Source organism: Vanessa tameamea, chromosome 10 (assembly GCF_037043105.1).
Source record: "Vanessa tameamea isolate UH-Manoa-2023 chromosome 10, ilVanTame1 primary haplotype, whole genome shotgun sequence".
Taxonomy (NCBI): domain Eukaryota; kingdom Metazoa; phylum Arthropoda; class Insecta; order Lepidoptera; family Nymphalidae; genus Vanessa; species Vanessa tameamea.
The window spans coordinates 12,520,381-12,537,514 of NC_087318.1; positions in this window are offsets into that span (position 1 = coordinate 12,520,381).

Below are 17,134 nucleotides of genomic sequence, written 5' to 3' on the forward strand. Positions count from 1 at the left end.
AGCAAATACCAAATTTTTTATATAAAGCTTACTTTAAAAATACATACATATATTTATTAATTTATTTAAACTTAAAAACTCTTATTCGTAAATATTTTTTTGATCCGGTATATAATACACGATGTTCGGTTAAAATCTACTTATTTTATTTATTAGGCTATTGGTCGGTTGGGATAATTGTCTACAAGAAACGCTTATGTTGAAAGACGGACATACAAAGAAAAAAATCTAGTTTTTTTAAGCCAATAACCTTTCTGGGCATACACAGCAAAAACTTAGCAATTTTTCATCACAATAGTTTAGGAACGCGTAGAGAATCAACTTACACATGAAATATTGCATCATTAAAATAAGGACCGAATTTGAATATAGTTGTACTATATTTATGGCGTCATTAGAGAAAGTGGCTTCAGTGGTCCGTCACACGTATCAATCGATTTGTGGTCAACGTTAGTCAAAGGGACATATCGTACCCAATGGCATCCCTTTAAACTAGAGTGGCCTTTGAAATTCGAAACACGATTCAACGCGGCATCGAATCCCGATACTTAATCGTGCCAAATGTGTAGACAACAGCTTTGGAGGGATTTTCCCTACCGCATAATGCACTTAGCCGTGTGGTAATGTGAGTTGGAACCTCGTACGCCGCTTTTGTTACTGTTTATACATAAATTATGGTTATAATAAGACTGGCTAGTTTAGAAATATAATTAAAATAATGTACTAATAAATTGTTCATGTACCTACTAAATAAGCTAGTAACGAATACTCTAAACAGAAGTCTGAATATAATACATAATATGTTTTTGTTTTGTGCGTATTTAATTACCTATGACATATTATGTTACATACATAATATTGCTAACAGTAAAAGTATGTGAACACTTTTCAGGACGGTCCGTCCGTCAGTGCAAGTTGCATTTGAAATCGGTGCTAATGTTAAAAATTAGATGCATTATTAATGGTGAAAGTAAAATTTGAAATTGTATAATTAATTAAATAATGAATATTTTATATTTAATAGCCTAGTTCTGACAGAGCAGGAAAAGTGTAACCTCATTACAAACCTCAAACAGTAGGTGCTGAACGAGTTGACCTTAGGGAATCTTTGTTAAGTGCGTTCGATTGACATTAATTACGCGTACCTAAACTATATAAATAGTTGCGTGGAACTTACCCACCTGCAAAAGCATTCCCAAAGAAGGTTGAAGGGCCGACCCTAAATAAACCGTAAAAGGATAATAGAAGAATAGATAAAGAATAAATCAATTATGAATATACATAGCCCGAAATACATCAACACGAAAAATCCATCGGTGATTCTCATCAAACCGCCGTACACAATAAGGAAACCTCTTCATATTAATGAAAAAATAAACATCAAAAACAGCCTTTTTAAATATTACCATTATTTAGTTTTCAACAGCAACATCTTTGTCTCAAAGTTGCCTTAAAGTATCGAATTCCTTAATGGTATCCAGATAACTTCTTTTAAATGGATAATGTATCAAGGGGGTGATACAAAAAAAGGTATTTTCAACAGGAGTAGGTATTCATTATACACACTATATGTTGAATATAAACACATCAATACAGATGTGTCATTAATATAAAATAAAATCCTAAATATCCACGGCTGAAAATGGCGTCTTATGATCTGAAGAAAGAACCGTATAACCGATTACGATGACAATTGTATACAAAAAAACATTTCAAAACTAAGCGTAAAAGATAATGAAATATTTAATTTGAGAAAAAAAAATTAAATATTGAATTCCTTGTCGTATTTTTGTGAGAGAAATTTCATGGTAATCGTCATTTAAAGTGTTGAAGGTAAATGTAAAGCTACAAGAACCGGAAACTCAGTAGTTACTTATTTTATTGCACGCGAAACTTCTCGTTTATTCAACAGATTTTTACAAATTTCGAAATCTATAACAGGTTCTACAGCCATAGCGCCGCTCTCTACGTGGCTAGTAACTTTTTTCGCTCTCTAAAATGAATTCTTTGTTAAATCATAACAATTTAATAAATTGCAATCAAGAATCCTCTTTATTTTTCTGCACATCTACGGCTGGAGCTCTTCAAAATGAGACCATAGCCGATTTTTTATGTGCAGCGATCGTCCCATAATCACTGAACACAAAATCGGCTTACGCTATTAATATATAAGATATCCTGCCTGGAATACAACAAATACAAAGTCAATTTAATAAATGTAAAGTCTCAAGTAAATCTTATGCAATTAAATATTGATTATGAGGATATTAAAAGATTGTCCCGTTCCTGTCTCTCGACAATGCCCAACACATTTAAAATCGCATCGTGATGGGGGCCACATCTGGCAACTCACACGTAAAGGGTATTTCGTTTTTCCTCTGGCTACAGGAAGAATGTTTCCTAAACTTTCGATAACACACTTTGTTTTGTATCTATTGTAAAAATGCTTAAATATATACGTATCGTAAATAAAAGCAGTTTTATTATTTGTATTTTTAGAATTCTTAAGGTAATATTATTGTTAAGAATTGTTTGCTTATTATTGAGTACGTAAGTAGTTGTTATTATAAATTGAAAAATGACGTAACGACGTACTATTAGGATATATTATTTATATAACTATTAATTAAACATTAAAATTCTTATTATGTAACAGAATATTATTCACTAAAATTAATTCATTAAATTTATTTCACGTTACAAAGGTTTTTATTTTATATTTCGATACAAAAAACGACATTAAATTAATGTTGTTTTAAAATAAAATAAGTGTCAAATACGAGAGGATTGGGTAAAGGCCTAAGGTAAGATAAGGGTGATGGGGCGATTTCGGCCGAACGACTTCCGAGCGTGTCCGGCGACAATAAAAATAATACTATTTAGAGGACAATAAAACCATTCAATACTTGATAATATTATTATGGAAACATATTATGAAAAGATGTATCGAACTAAAAATATCGAATTAATACTAAAAATATTAAATATAATCACCAATATACATTTAGTAACTACTTAACTTGCCTAAATTTTTATTTTGACCGGTTGATCAGATCTAAGTTATTTTGTTACAAACCTGTGATTTTCTTTCATAATATAAGTAGGCAAGGACGGGCAATACGGCTATCTGATGGTTAGAGGTCACCATCGCCCATAAACAATAGCGCTGTAAGAAAGTACATCCACAATGCATCAACAACCTTGGGAACGAAAATGTTATGTTCCTTGTGCCTGTTGGCTCACTCACCTTTCAAACTGGAGCAAAATGTTACTGAGTATTACTCTTTGGCAGTAGAATACTTGATGAGTAGGTGGTAACAGACGATGACGGTAACAGACTTGCACAGAGCCCTACCACCAAATAAGTGGTAGATGAACGATCGATAAGTGAGAGTAACGCTTTTTGTTTATTTTGCCTTTCATTTTGAAACTGGCACATTATTTATTCCTTTGACAAAAAATTTAGGTTATTGCACTTAGGTCTCGTGAGCTTAGTTGACTCACAAGCAGGTGAAAACATATGAAAACTTAGTGGTGGTAGAATCCATGCCATGAAGATAACATTAACATATTTTGTTTCTTTACGTTTTTGTATTTTATAATGATGTATTGATTTATTTTATCTTTGATATTATAAATATACATGGATGTCACTTTAACAATCATATTTTTTAATTTATATTGTATTTAATCAAACGATATATCTCGTCTTACAATATATGTGTTAATAAAAAATGATGCGATACATAAAATAAAACAATAAAACAGCTAAAGTAATTCCATGATTTCCAATATTTGTAGTAACCCTACACAATGGAGGCTACTTTTTTCAGTGATTTGACAGGGGTTATATTGGAGCTATTTTAAAAGATATAACATACTCCGGGGACAACTTATATTTGAACTTCCTAATAATCTAGTTTAAGTCGTTGTTTATACACGTTGTTGATATTATATAAACGGGTTAGTTGATTGTTGGCACATTTTCATGGTATGTCATAAAGTATCGTCATCATCTTTGTTGTAACTATAAATATCTGATGCACGAATAAATATAAAATATAATGAACTGCCTCGTTTGTCTAGTTGCTAGATATAAGGTCACATATCTCGAGAAACATTAGATCGATGAAAACGTATTGGGTTTCTCCTGTTGAAAAATTTTCAGTAACAGCATGGAGCGTGGAATTTGGAGCCGATTATGAGAATAGAATATGTACCTGTGCTTGTGCACACAATCGTGCACTATAATATGTCTTGCGTATTTGGTTGGTTTTCCTTGTCGGTCGGTACGACATCGATTTTGAAATAAGCTTGTCTTGCTACTTTAGCATACAAAATTCTATTGTTACCAGCACTACAAGTTTCAGCTCCATCGCTTGTATAAAAAACTCTATAACATATAGAAATAGGAAGGTATGTAATCGCGTCGATACAAATTTAATAAATTTGTCTTAGTTCAAATTTAATTGTATTCACACATACGTAGGAAATGTATCGAAGCATGTATAAAAGAACGCGAGCAATTTAAACTATATTCACCCGAGTCGACTTTAGTCGACCAACTGATAAATCGTAAGTGATTAATATTGTCTAAACAGACTTTTATTTAATTAGAAATAAAGTCAGTTCAATAAATATAAGTTTGCTTTTTTTTTTTCGAATGTTGTTAATTCAATTTGTTTTATTTTCTTCCGCATCAATTTTTTTGTCAATAAATAATTAAGTGAAACTTATAAGAAATATATATATTTATTTTTGTAACTAACTTCGTGATTCATTTAATAATTGTTTAATCTTTGAATCACGGAACAGAACAAATAATGTTTAAAGAATTCGTCATAATGTTACTTTGTTATTCTTATAATATTATTTTAATTCCCTTTTGTTTTTTAGGAATTGGGTATAATTGCCGCCTAGAAAAAAACTTTTTAATTTTTTTTTTATAGAAATATATGCACATACAATATGCACAAATACTATTCATAGATATCCATTGCACGCCCGCATAGTCTTTCAAATGTCGGATCAATCCCCAAACCCAACTGTTCGGCATCCTGCTCCTCCGACAAGTACATACATTCTTTCAAATAAGAATATGAACGTCAATGACCTCAAACGCTCTTTCAACTGTCATTTGAAAAATACGTCTTGCAAAGAAGATAAATTATCCAATAATTTAGATATTTTTCAAATGTTTTATTTATAAAAAAAAGTTTTGACAGATCTATTGAAGTTACCATTAGTTTAAAAAATAATATTAAACAGTTATATTCTTCAATTCTTCTTCTTCTTCACTGAATCGAATTATACGGTTGTAATTGTATACGTAATGCTGAGTTTTTATTTAGTTCGTCTTTTATTTACATTCTGAATATTTTCCAATAATTAAAAATTGATTTAACATTGTCTTTAGAATGTATTCTTAATTACAATTTAAATATACGAGCAAATAGCATTGGAATTGTTTCATTGTCTGTTGGAAAGGCCGCAGGCAGCGCTGTAGGCGGGACCCGATCATTAATTGCAGAAATTGGTTCACTTTGGGAACCTTCGGGGTCTTTAGATAATGTTATCTTGTATGCAAACATATGTCATCTACATTGAACAAAAATGTTTTCTAAATTGTTATACGAGGGAAGAAAAACGACCTACAAAACCATACGTTGAAATTTTTTTATAGCCATTACATTGATAAATAAGGCATATTACTCTACACAAGATTATATTAATGATAAAAAAGCGTGCTAAATTTACTTTTAGTTTAAGCTTTTGTACTTTATTAAGATAATAGATAGTACTTTATTAGAATAGTGAAAAAGATTGACTACTGATATTCTTGCCGGTTCTTCTCAGAAGAATCTACTTGCCGAACAGGTAGCTTTACATGATGATTCACAAAAGTACTTCGATGAGCCTATTCGAATAAAGAATATTTTGATTGTAATTTTATTTTTATTTTGTATATAAATCAATAACTCTTTGAAAGAGTAAATTTGTTTTTACAATAAATAGAAGTAAAATTTGACTATCTCTATAGTCTGGTGTTAAGGTTATAGGTTTATGTACTGGGTTGGATGTTGGTAGTGTTTAGACTCATGGGCCTCAAACAGCATGTAAAGCAGTTGGTCCTGCGTTTGAAGGTATCAGGAGAAGGTAACAAAATAATGGAAAAATTACCATTTAAGTAGGTTGATAAAATAAATTGTAAATAATGTCCTTATAATGACAGGTATTTTATAATTGTATGTAATAATGAGAACTCAAATTCGGTGACAAGAAAATATCTGAGAAAACATTCAGGTGTTAAATCACCTACACTAACTGGTGCAATCGGTGTAATAATCCAAATCTTCTTCATCATCCTCCTGCCCTTATCCCAATTATATTTGGGATCTGCAGGAGGATTTTAGGTTCATTGCACCATTGTATTGACATATTTATGAAAGAAACTCATCGAGACCCTTTCAAAAAAATCAAAATAAATCCACGTCGGGTAGAATCGATAGGCAAATCAGTGATAACAGGGTCCCGAACTCTTAGCGTTTATTCCCCTTCTTATCGGCCGATCTACAAATCCAATTTCCTAAAACGGGGATCGATCCGACAAATCATCTGGCCAACTCCATTATCTTCAGATATTGTTGGGTGACTTGCTTATTCTTGAGACTGGTTGATATATTTTATGGCAAATGAGAGTTTAACTTATTGTGGTAAGCTTAGATAATTTTAAGTTGTTTTCGTCTGTATGAAGTTTATTTATCATGTTGTTTTGATTATTTGAGAAAAGCAAATAAGTCTGAAATTTTACCACAGTTCTCTCGATCTCAGCGTCTTTTTGAGATGAGGCCTTAGACTTTTTCCGTCTCCTTGTCCTCATGGCGTTTGGTGGATACACGTGTAGCAGAATATCGTCAGTAACATACAAGTTTCCTCAGAATGCTTCTTTCACCATCGAGAACGAACCCTTTTTTTACGATTCACATCTTGTTCTAGTCTCTTCTCATCTTAATTCACTTGAGGATTTATAAATTTATATCGTTTGTGGAATGGAAGAAATGCAAACACCAAAATGGTACTTTTGGGAAATTAAGGCTTAAAGTTAAGTTAGTAAATTTTAAAAGTAACACTTTTGGGCGTTTTTTCCTTACAACTTATGATACGTATAAAACTATCACTCTGGCTCAAAAAGTTCTAGTCATGTTTGTCCCAAAAGCTGATTAAAGCAATCTATTTTTATCAATTTTAAACAATGACGAAATTTCCTGGCAATTAAACGGCATTCTTGTAAATAGCGCGTCATCCATTGACATATGTACTATATGTGAGGGAGACAACTGAATGAACGCAAACCGAGACGCACAAAATATTATTTAAGTTAAATGAGATAATTGTTCGTAAAAAAAGGTTGATTTTGCAATATTGCATTGTTTTTGGATTTTCCAGCTATTTTAAATATAATAACCTCCGTGGTCGAGTAGTGTGTACACCGGTTTTCATGGGTACGCCACTCCGAGGTCCCGGGTTCGATTCCCGGCCGAGTCGATGTAGAAAAACTTCATTAGTTTTCTATGTTGTCTTGGGTCTGGGTGTTTGTGGTATCGTTGTTACTTCTGATGTCCATAACACAAGTGCTTTAGCTACTTACATTGGGATCAGAGTGATGTATGTGATGTTGTCCGATACTTAAAAAAAAAAAAAAATAATAGTATTGCTTACTTTATTATAATAAATAGTAGAATATTTAAAAAAAGAACGCTAGATACTTTATATCGTTTGGACTTACTAAGTATTAAAAAGTTCCTATAATTTTCTTCAACTTTTCATTCAAGTAGAACAGTTAAAAATTTCTCTCGATAATATAAATTTAATTCGACTCGTTAAGACTTTGAACTTCTAGTTATCTGTACAGCTCAATACCTCTTCAAGAAATAAAAAGTCGTAGTAAATTCACCCTTCGTTTTCCACTCGGGTAGTTTTAAAAGACTATTAAAACAATAGACGGTGGTTTGTCTTCGGGTCACGTCCGTGAGTAATTTTAAAGGCGACCGGCAATTCGGAGAAAGTGCATTATAATAGATTTCGGGACGCAGCAGATGGTAGTTTTCGGTCTTGTGCTCTGAAATCTAATGCGTGAATGTATTTTCATTCAAAAGGTATATAAAATTCATATTTGGATTGTAACTTTTCGCCTTTTCCCACTTTTTCATAATTAACTATTTATGATAGTTAAATTTACTGTTTGTATGATAGTTGATGTACAGCGAAGATATTTACAAAAACATTATGGTTAGGCATGTGGTCGAAATATCGATTTTTTTTTAACGAATCGATTATTTTGAGTCAATTGAATAAGTTTAATTCGAATATGTTGTAAGCAGTAATGCGTGATGTCTGTATATAATTAAAATATATTAAAAACAAGAATAGTAGAAGAGGAGTCAAGAGCCAAGATGGCTCAGTGGCTAGAATGTTTGAATCCTAACCGAACTAACCGAAGATTGCAGTTTTATGTTCGGGCAAGCAGCACTGAATTTACACGAGCATTAAATATGTAATTATATAGAATATGTATGTGTGAAATATTTCTTTTCGCAGATGTATCTATCTAACCATATTTGACAGTATCCTTAAAAGAATCGGATGTTTTGCTCAGAAAGTGACATATAAAGGTTGTTACTATGACAATATCTGATAAACATGTGTTCATATGTTATGGACTGTGTCCACTGAACTGTGACGTATGTAGAATACATCAAAACGTTATCTATCTTAATCTATACTAATATTAAAAATACGAAGTATCTCCTCAGCCTTTATGTCTGTCTGTCTTTAGTTCTTTCCACTGCCAATCCCCTGAACCGAATTTAATGAAATTTGGTATGAAATAAGTTTGAGTGTCCAAGGAAATGCAGGCGTGACACGTGACGACCACCCCCAGCGGTCGATAACAACTTTCAATTAAAAAAAAAATTAAATCTATTAAAAAATTGTTCTTTGCGTTCTCGAATCTTCGAAAAACAAAAAGGATTCAGAATTTTTTTTATCTTTCTCGAAATTTATTATTTTATGGTCAGTTAGAAATTAAAAAAAGTCCTGAAACGAAACGTTTTATGCAATGTTTTATTCCATCAAGATTCAAACGCCCCCGTCGTTAAAATTAAACCTAATTAACTTTTTAACTCCAGCCGCCCCAATGGCCGCTAGAGTATAATTAAAACAAAACAAAAGTCAACTTTACGCTGCCCTCAGGAGTTATATGTGCGTTTTAATTTTTGTAAATATAATGAATATGAATTAAAGAGACTTTCCTGCTTTATTTGGGTAATCTCATTTTTAAATACCATGTAAAATATATATAATTACGTAAATATTGTTAGCTTGAACCTCGTACATATATAAGAATTTCCGACGGATGCGACATCCGTACATCATCTCTTGATCACTCATAGACACACACATATTCATAATTTTCTTTATTTATTTAATTTAATTTAATCATTTGGGCAAATGAGGTATCTGATGATAAGTTCCACCGCATTGGCGCTACCAACTATATGAACTAACATGTTGTGTCCGTTTTGCCAGCAGTTACACCGGCTCACTCAGCCTTCAAACCGAAACACAACAATACTACGTATTTCTGTTTGGCGGTAGAATATGTGAAGAGTGGGCGATACTTATCTACGTGTAGGATAGTGAACCAAGATTTATCATAAATCTATTAAGAGAGCCATTGGTTTTATGGGTGTGTACGGCGCTAAAGAAAAATACCGCCATGACATGCGATGCGGCAGAATTTCATGTTGTGTCCATCAAAAAACATTGAAGCAGCGTTTTGGTATAAGCACTAAAAGTTTCTTCGTGAGGAGATCTATTATACTTCCATGTAAAAAATATTAATGGCGATAGTTTTATTTGATGTTCCCTATCATTAGTTTTTAAGCCTTTTTAGTAGCGGTCGATATATTTTTTTGGTTTATTTAAATTAACATGCGAATTAAAAAGGCATATTGAGTAATTTCCTTATCGACCCCGAGCACTGGCTTTTCAGCCGTTCATTTAAGATTTGAATACTAATGTTACCATAAAGTGATTCTTGTTTTTTCAGCGACGTTCGTTTTAATAATACGAAATGAAGAGAATTATTTGATAGCATTTTTATAAATGATGACTGAATTTGATAGCTATGATTTCTTTGTTTTGTGAACCTGCTACTTGTATATGTACATATATGTACCTAGCAGGTATATACTCGTATATGATGTTTAATGGCTTTGTCTATGGACGTTCTCAGGAGGTGATTCGTTAAGGAAATATTTAAATATATACCATTTATAATATTTATATGAATCGTATTTTCTTATTAATATAGTACTGATTTAATTAAATCACATCGGCTACTCTCAAGGAAACTATGTATGATATAATAAAGGAACAAGTATGCTAGACACTTTATTTATTCCATCGGAACGGAGAGAGCTTATGTACAAGATCCACGATTTTAGTGTGTTATCCAAGGTTTCGAAGTGTTATTGTTTAATAATTGCTAACTTTCAGTTTCCGCGATGCTATCATATTTTTCAATAAAAAAAGTGTCTCTGAGTTCATTAAAAAAAATAACCGTGTGATGGCAGAGAGTATATTTCGGTTATAGACAGTAGACCAACTCACCCCATACATTAATTTAACAATTAACTTTTATTACGTAATTCACTAGAACTGTTTTTTTTTTAATATATAATCTGTGTATATACTTTATATTACTGAATATAGAGTTATGGACTCTTGATGGTTTTCGTACCCCGTCTGTGGTTTATGGCAGCGATAAATGAGAAGTGTTAGCAATAACATTCGCGCTAAAGATTTTTGGAAAATAATACTTATATAAATAAAAAATATTATTCCTATAAGTTCATATATTCAAAATGAGATTAGCATTAAATTTACTTACTTATTAATAATCAAAGTAAAAACTTCAAACGGGTCGGAAAAAGAACAGTGAATTAAACTTGACGGTTTTTTTTTTTATAATTGTATACAATTATGAATCAAAATTAGATGGCACCGATCATTATACGTTGATACCACACAAGCTACGAACAGACTAATTGTATTTTGCACTTAAGATATACTTATTATATCTTTATATTATGCAAAAATATTATTATTTAATTTCCGTTTGATTTTTTAGGACTTTGATATATATGTATTTCCATACAACATCATATTAAAATTTTTAAAACTACCGAAGTAATATTCTTTAGAACAATACGGTCACAACAAATCTTCTAAAAACATACTTTCGATAAAACAACAAGATCGTCGTCTCGTCTGCAAATTCACACAAACTTCAGCGTACTAAAACTACACTAAAATTTTAAATTCAAGAACCTTTTCTTAGTATATCCCCCCTGTTTACATAAGGCAATCCGAGAGAGGCACCAGATGTCCTTCTCTTGACAATAAATTTTATTGCGTACTACACACACGTACACACTGCAAAACCGTAAGCTTGGATTTGAAACAAGCGCAGAATGTATTTTAGTTAGTAAAACGAATGCGTTATATATACCTAGGTGACAGATAGCAGAGAGGCTCGTTTAGGGGAGGACAAGTCGGCGAAAATGTAAACTTATAGATAATTGAAGTGAATAATGAAAGGAATTTATATGAAGTTCGTGTAATAGAATAAAAAATAAATGTAAACCAAACGTAAAATTTGCACTGCTGGTAATAAACGTAGTACCTAATATTCTCTTCTTCTAAGTTCACGAGATGAATTACGAGCAAATTAAGATGTTCCTGTAGATTCATGTATTCTAGCCGGCCTATGTCGATTATAAAGTAATTATTAGAAATATTATATATTATTATCGCAGTGGTAGTGTTTAATTTGCCTATAAACAAGTAATTATAATGAATAAAGTATCTTTTGATACGTCACGTCGTATCAGAAAACTGTTGAAGAGTTTTTTGATTATAACAAATGTTAATGACTTTTTTGTAGAGATTATTAGAGATCTAAAAATCTTATATACAAGTCTTTGTATATTGGTTCCCTCACTGGCTTAAAAGGTATATTCTACTGTAAAATATTTTTATATTATGTGACTTTTTAACAACGAATCTATAAAAGTTTTTTCTCTGATTAAAATAATGAAATGGAAAAACGTCGGACAAGAGTTAGAAAAATAAATTATTCATTAAAAATTTCGACCAGCCTCGCTGGCAAGTTGTGGAATAAGAAAATTTCACTTTTTTTTTTGTTAAAAGTTTACGAATAATTTGCGTGCTTATAATATTTTTGAGATTTCCATTTTCTATGTTATCTATATTTAATTACAGATCTTCTTTATTAATCGCGATTTTGCTGCATAACTTACGCCATATTAATAAACAAGGATTACCTATTTCTTTTAAAACTTTCTTTTAAAGTCCAACTATTGCGTGTTCGTCTTCAGGTGCTCGTATTAAGTAATACTTTATACTTAACACAGGATCTTAAAGCAGTCATTTAAACACTAAACATTTTTTTTTTATTATATTAGACACAAATTTAACAACGACACTTCATGATTTAAAAACTTTTTAAAGAATAGTAGTCCATGCCCATTATAAGCAATTAATAATATTTCTATTTGACCCACCAATTAAGCTTAAAGCTTGTGCTAGACGACAATAGCCTCTTCGGTTCGAAACTGCGATATTTTAAAACGCTAGACGGCCCTTAAACCATTGCGCCGTTGAATCCTTCTACACCACGAAAGCTATTTTGTAAGAACTCACGTGGTTTCTCACTCGTGAACTGATGAAACTTACTCGCGGTGAAACAGAAATTCTTATATCTACAAATGTTATAATTACCGTAGTCAATGTACCGTACTCGCAGACATTTCATGCAAGTTTTTTGTGATGAGTTTCGAGATTCGAGCTTATCCCACCACGCTGCTTTTACTTTGGTTGGTAGATATACATTTGTCAGAATTTAATTTGATCCAAAGTTTATTTATAATACCACAAGGTAACTTAGTGTCGCTCCGGTTTGAACCTGAAATATTCTGTTAAGACTACTTATCCACTGGATCATATGTGCTCATAATATAAACAAATAATGTTTTAATTATCATCATATTCAAATAATTTACTTCTGCCTACTAACTACTACACTAAATACTGTTAGTAATAAAAATAACCATGTTAATTTAAAATCTTCTCGGTAGGTTCTAGAGTTCCGAGTCAGTGGCAGCTTTTTTAATGATATGTCATGTGTGTCAATGTGCCTATAAGAGCATGTGATTAAAAAATAATATGTGCAATTTACTTTAATGTTACTTTATAAATGCTTGTTATTTTTTTGTACAATCATAACTTGTAACAATCTATGTTCACAGTCAATAATTTAGTATATAAATTGACTAAACCAAAATTTAGTATTGGACAGCGCGCTGGGAAATTGCGGGTCATTAAACGCGTCCCCGAACCAGGACAAATCGATTGGTTCCACGTTAAATACTACCAGAGAAATGTTGTCAATGGTTCCTGCAATACACAGCCTTAATATAATTTATTATTTTTAACACTATTACTACACTATTTAATTTTATCATATTATAAAAATCTTATATGGTCATGTGGTTATAACCGAAGATCACAAGCTCGAATTTAGACGAGCGTAACTCACTTTTATGTGTTTAATTATATATTATTATATATTCTATATTCTTTATATGCATAATGTTGATGTTGTGCTAGGCGGTAAGGGAACCCCCGAGGATAGCTCCGCCGAGTCACGAGCGAAGTATAGTAAGGCAGGGACTTCGGATGCGTTATATCAACACGATCCCACAGCCTCTTCGATCCGTGCCAAAGACATCGCAGTGGTTTCAGTGGATAAGGTCCCACATAACCGGTTCCATTTACCTTTCTGATGAGTTACACTGTATATAACGTTAAGAAAAGTCTATCTACTAATCCAAACCAAAGGTGCGTGGTGGAATACCCTTCGAACCTCAACGAGGACCGGAAGCCTTCGGTCAACTGAGATTTTAAAGGGCTGTAATATTTTTTTTTATAACTAACAATTTATAACAATAAATGAATGTTAATTAATTTTTCTTTCGTTTTTACTTACTTCAATACTTATATTATATTGTGTTACGCATAGATCTCGAAACTCACCATAGAAGACGCTCGTGAAATGTCAAAAAGTGTTATGTGACAGTAGCTTATTAAAAAAAAAACTTATCATCGTAAATTGGGACTTAATCTTTCACGAATTTCAATTTTTACAGAATAGCACTGTATTACTGAACGAATAAACAAAAAAAAAAAAACTAAACAAATATTGTTTATCATTTATTAATAATTACACTTACAGAACGCACCCGTAAACGTCAAACATGGCCGACCGTTGAACTGTCATGTCCGAAATATCTCGATTATACGAATTTTGCGGATATATGTTGGCGACTAAAAATAATATTTTTTAACGATCTATAATTCTAGATAGGTTTCGATCTAGTCTATCGTAGACCTGCTCGAAATTATTAATATAGACAGTTGTAAGATTGGTACGATTCTTTTGATAAATAAGTAAACATATAAATGAAAACCTTTTTTCAAGTAACAAAAAACAATTTGTGATACTATGAGTAAGTGGTAAATTTATAGTGCCGTTGAATCTCTAAAATTTAACAAGAAAATTTTACGACACCAAAATCAAATTGGCGAATGGAAAATCTAAAAGAAAATGTGCAGGTTTTATATGCATGGACTTCGTTATTTTTCGGGGCTCATCATTCGTATTTTATTAGACACCCCTTATTGTCTTCAATAAAAATTCTAGGGATGGCCTATAAAATTTAACGTCGGCGCTGTAAAATCTACCCTTAATAAATTTCGTTGTAAATCAGACGAGATTGATAAAGCGATACGAATTATTTACGGGTACATAAAAATTAAGCTAATCAATTAATCAAGTTAAAAAATATATATCATTTTCAATTATTAGAGTTAAGTAAAAACATAAATTAGTGGGAACCGCAGTGAATATTCTAGATAGAAATTAAAAACTGTTGCCTCTGCTCTTGTCTAAATGATTACACATCTTTTTTCGTCGCAGTATCGGCTGCCCGTGACGTCTTTCCGAGTATACCGACTAAATACGCATTTAAGAGCTCTTTCTCGAGCGCCTCTAAAACACTTTTAGGAGATGTGGACTTTGCCATATCCATTAATAAACTTTATATTCCAGGGAAATGTATCAGACTGATCACCGCTTGGAAAGATTCCATGTTGAAACTTCACATTATATGAACGGTTACTGATGCTGTACGATTTGAAGCTGATTCAATCTTAATTCAAAATATTTAAAAAAATACACAAAATTACAAAGCTACCAGTGTTATAATATAATCTATGTTCTGAAATGTTTTATTTTAGAAAAAACTAAATCACAAATAGTTTATTATTATGAATAAATACTTAATATCAATTCTCCGTGTCTTACTGTAAGTGAATGCAATCGTTTAATGGGAACCTTAAATAAGACTTACCAATATTACAACAAATCGAACGAGGTAATCCGAGAAATGACATGATTTTAGTATTAAAGTACGTAAAATCCTTATAAATAGCGAGATGGTAATAAAAAGTGTCGCTAATACAGACTAAGTATCGGTTTTCCTCTTACTATTTGTTCACTCACTCGAAAGTGAAAAGTCATTTTATACTCGAAAGTAGAAAGTATGAAATTTATGCTTTAAATGGCTTTAATAAATTATATAAATTTGCACGAATACCTAGTTAAATTAATATATGTTTTAAATAAATTTTGGAAACTAATTAACTTTTTCTACATCGACTCGGCCGGGAATCGAACCCGGGACCTCGGAGTGGCGTACCCAAGAAAACCGGTGTACACACTACTCGACCACGGAGGTTGTCAATAGTTTTACACTTCTAACTTCATTCATCTCTAATAATGTTATAAACGCGAAAGTAATTCTGTCCGTGTTCACACTCACCGGTGAACCGATTTTAAGGAAATTTGCTATGGAGATAGTTTAAGTCTTGAGGAAGGATGTAGGCTACTTGTTTTTAACTCACCCCTCGAGGGGATAAATTGATTGATGGGTTGTGCGCTTTAGGTAAAGTTTTATAAATATCGAGCGGGTAAAGCCGCAAGTTCAGCTAGTCTATTATAAATTAATAAATCAAAACGTGATAGTGATTCCTATTACTTCTCTGATTTGTCGAGTTGTCTAATTACCCAAAATAATTTTAAAATTTATATAATTATTGGAATGAAGAGGAAACGACCGTGAAATCTATCTTGACTAAGAAACGTCACGAACCAATATTGTAAGATAAGCATTCGGCTAACGAAACGAACACTGTCTCCAGTGGAATAATCTTAGTATTTTTTCTAATATAGCGTGCACCAATAGTAGCGGCAGACCTACTAATTCGCCTCGAGTCTATCCAGATAAATTGTTGACAGTTGTTTACGACGACTTGCAATCAAAACGGCTTGAATTTTCTGTTATTTATTTGTTATTTTCTTATTTTTAATCCGTCCATTAGTTCTTTTATTTATTATTTCAATGAAATTAATCCTTACTAAAGAGTAATCCAATAAAATTTATTATAATGACGTGAAAGCGTAGCTTCAAATATGAGTTGAATCGATTATTGTCATTTTAAATAGCTTACAAGGTAAGTTGTGGTTATTATAGATTTAGGAAACTCATTTTTATTATAAAAAAAAGTCTTTATAAGGCGGCGTACGTCCGGCTAAGGGGCATTCTGCTTGGTACAGAACGTTAGCTAAAAGTAGTTTTGTTTGTATAGCCAATTGGCGTTTTATTTTGGTATAAAGGTTACGTAATTAAATGGGTACATGAGTTTGTATTTTTATTTGATTTTGTAATTATTTAATAAAGCGTAAGATAATTGGTTTTTTTTAATGATTTCTGCTTCGAACTCCTAAATATAGTTTATATAAAAAAGTAAGTAAATGTCACTCAGGTAGCTTTGGAACATATTATTCCACGCTGCTCCATTGCGGGTTGGTGGATGAATTCCATCCATTATATGCTCTGGGCATGAGAGATAAACACAAATTTAGAAT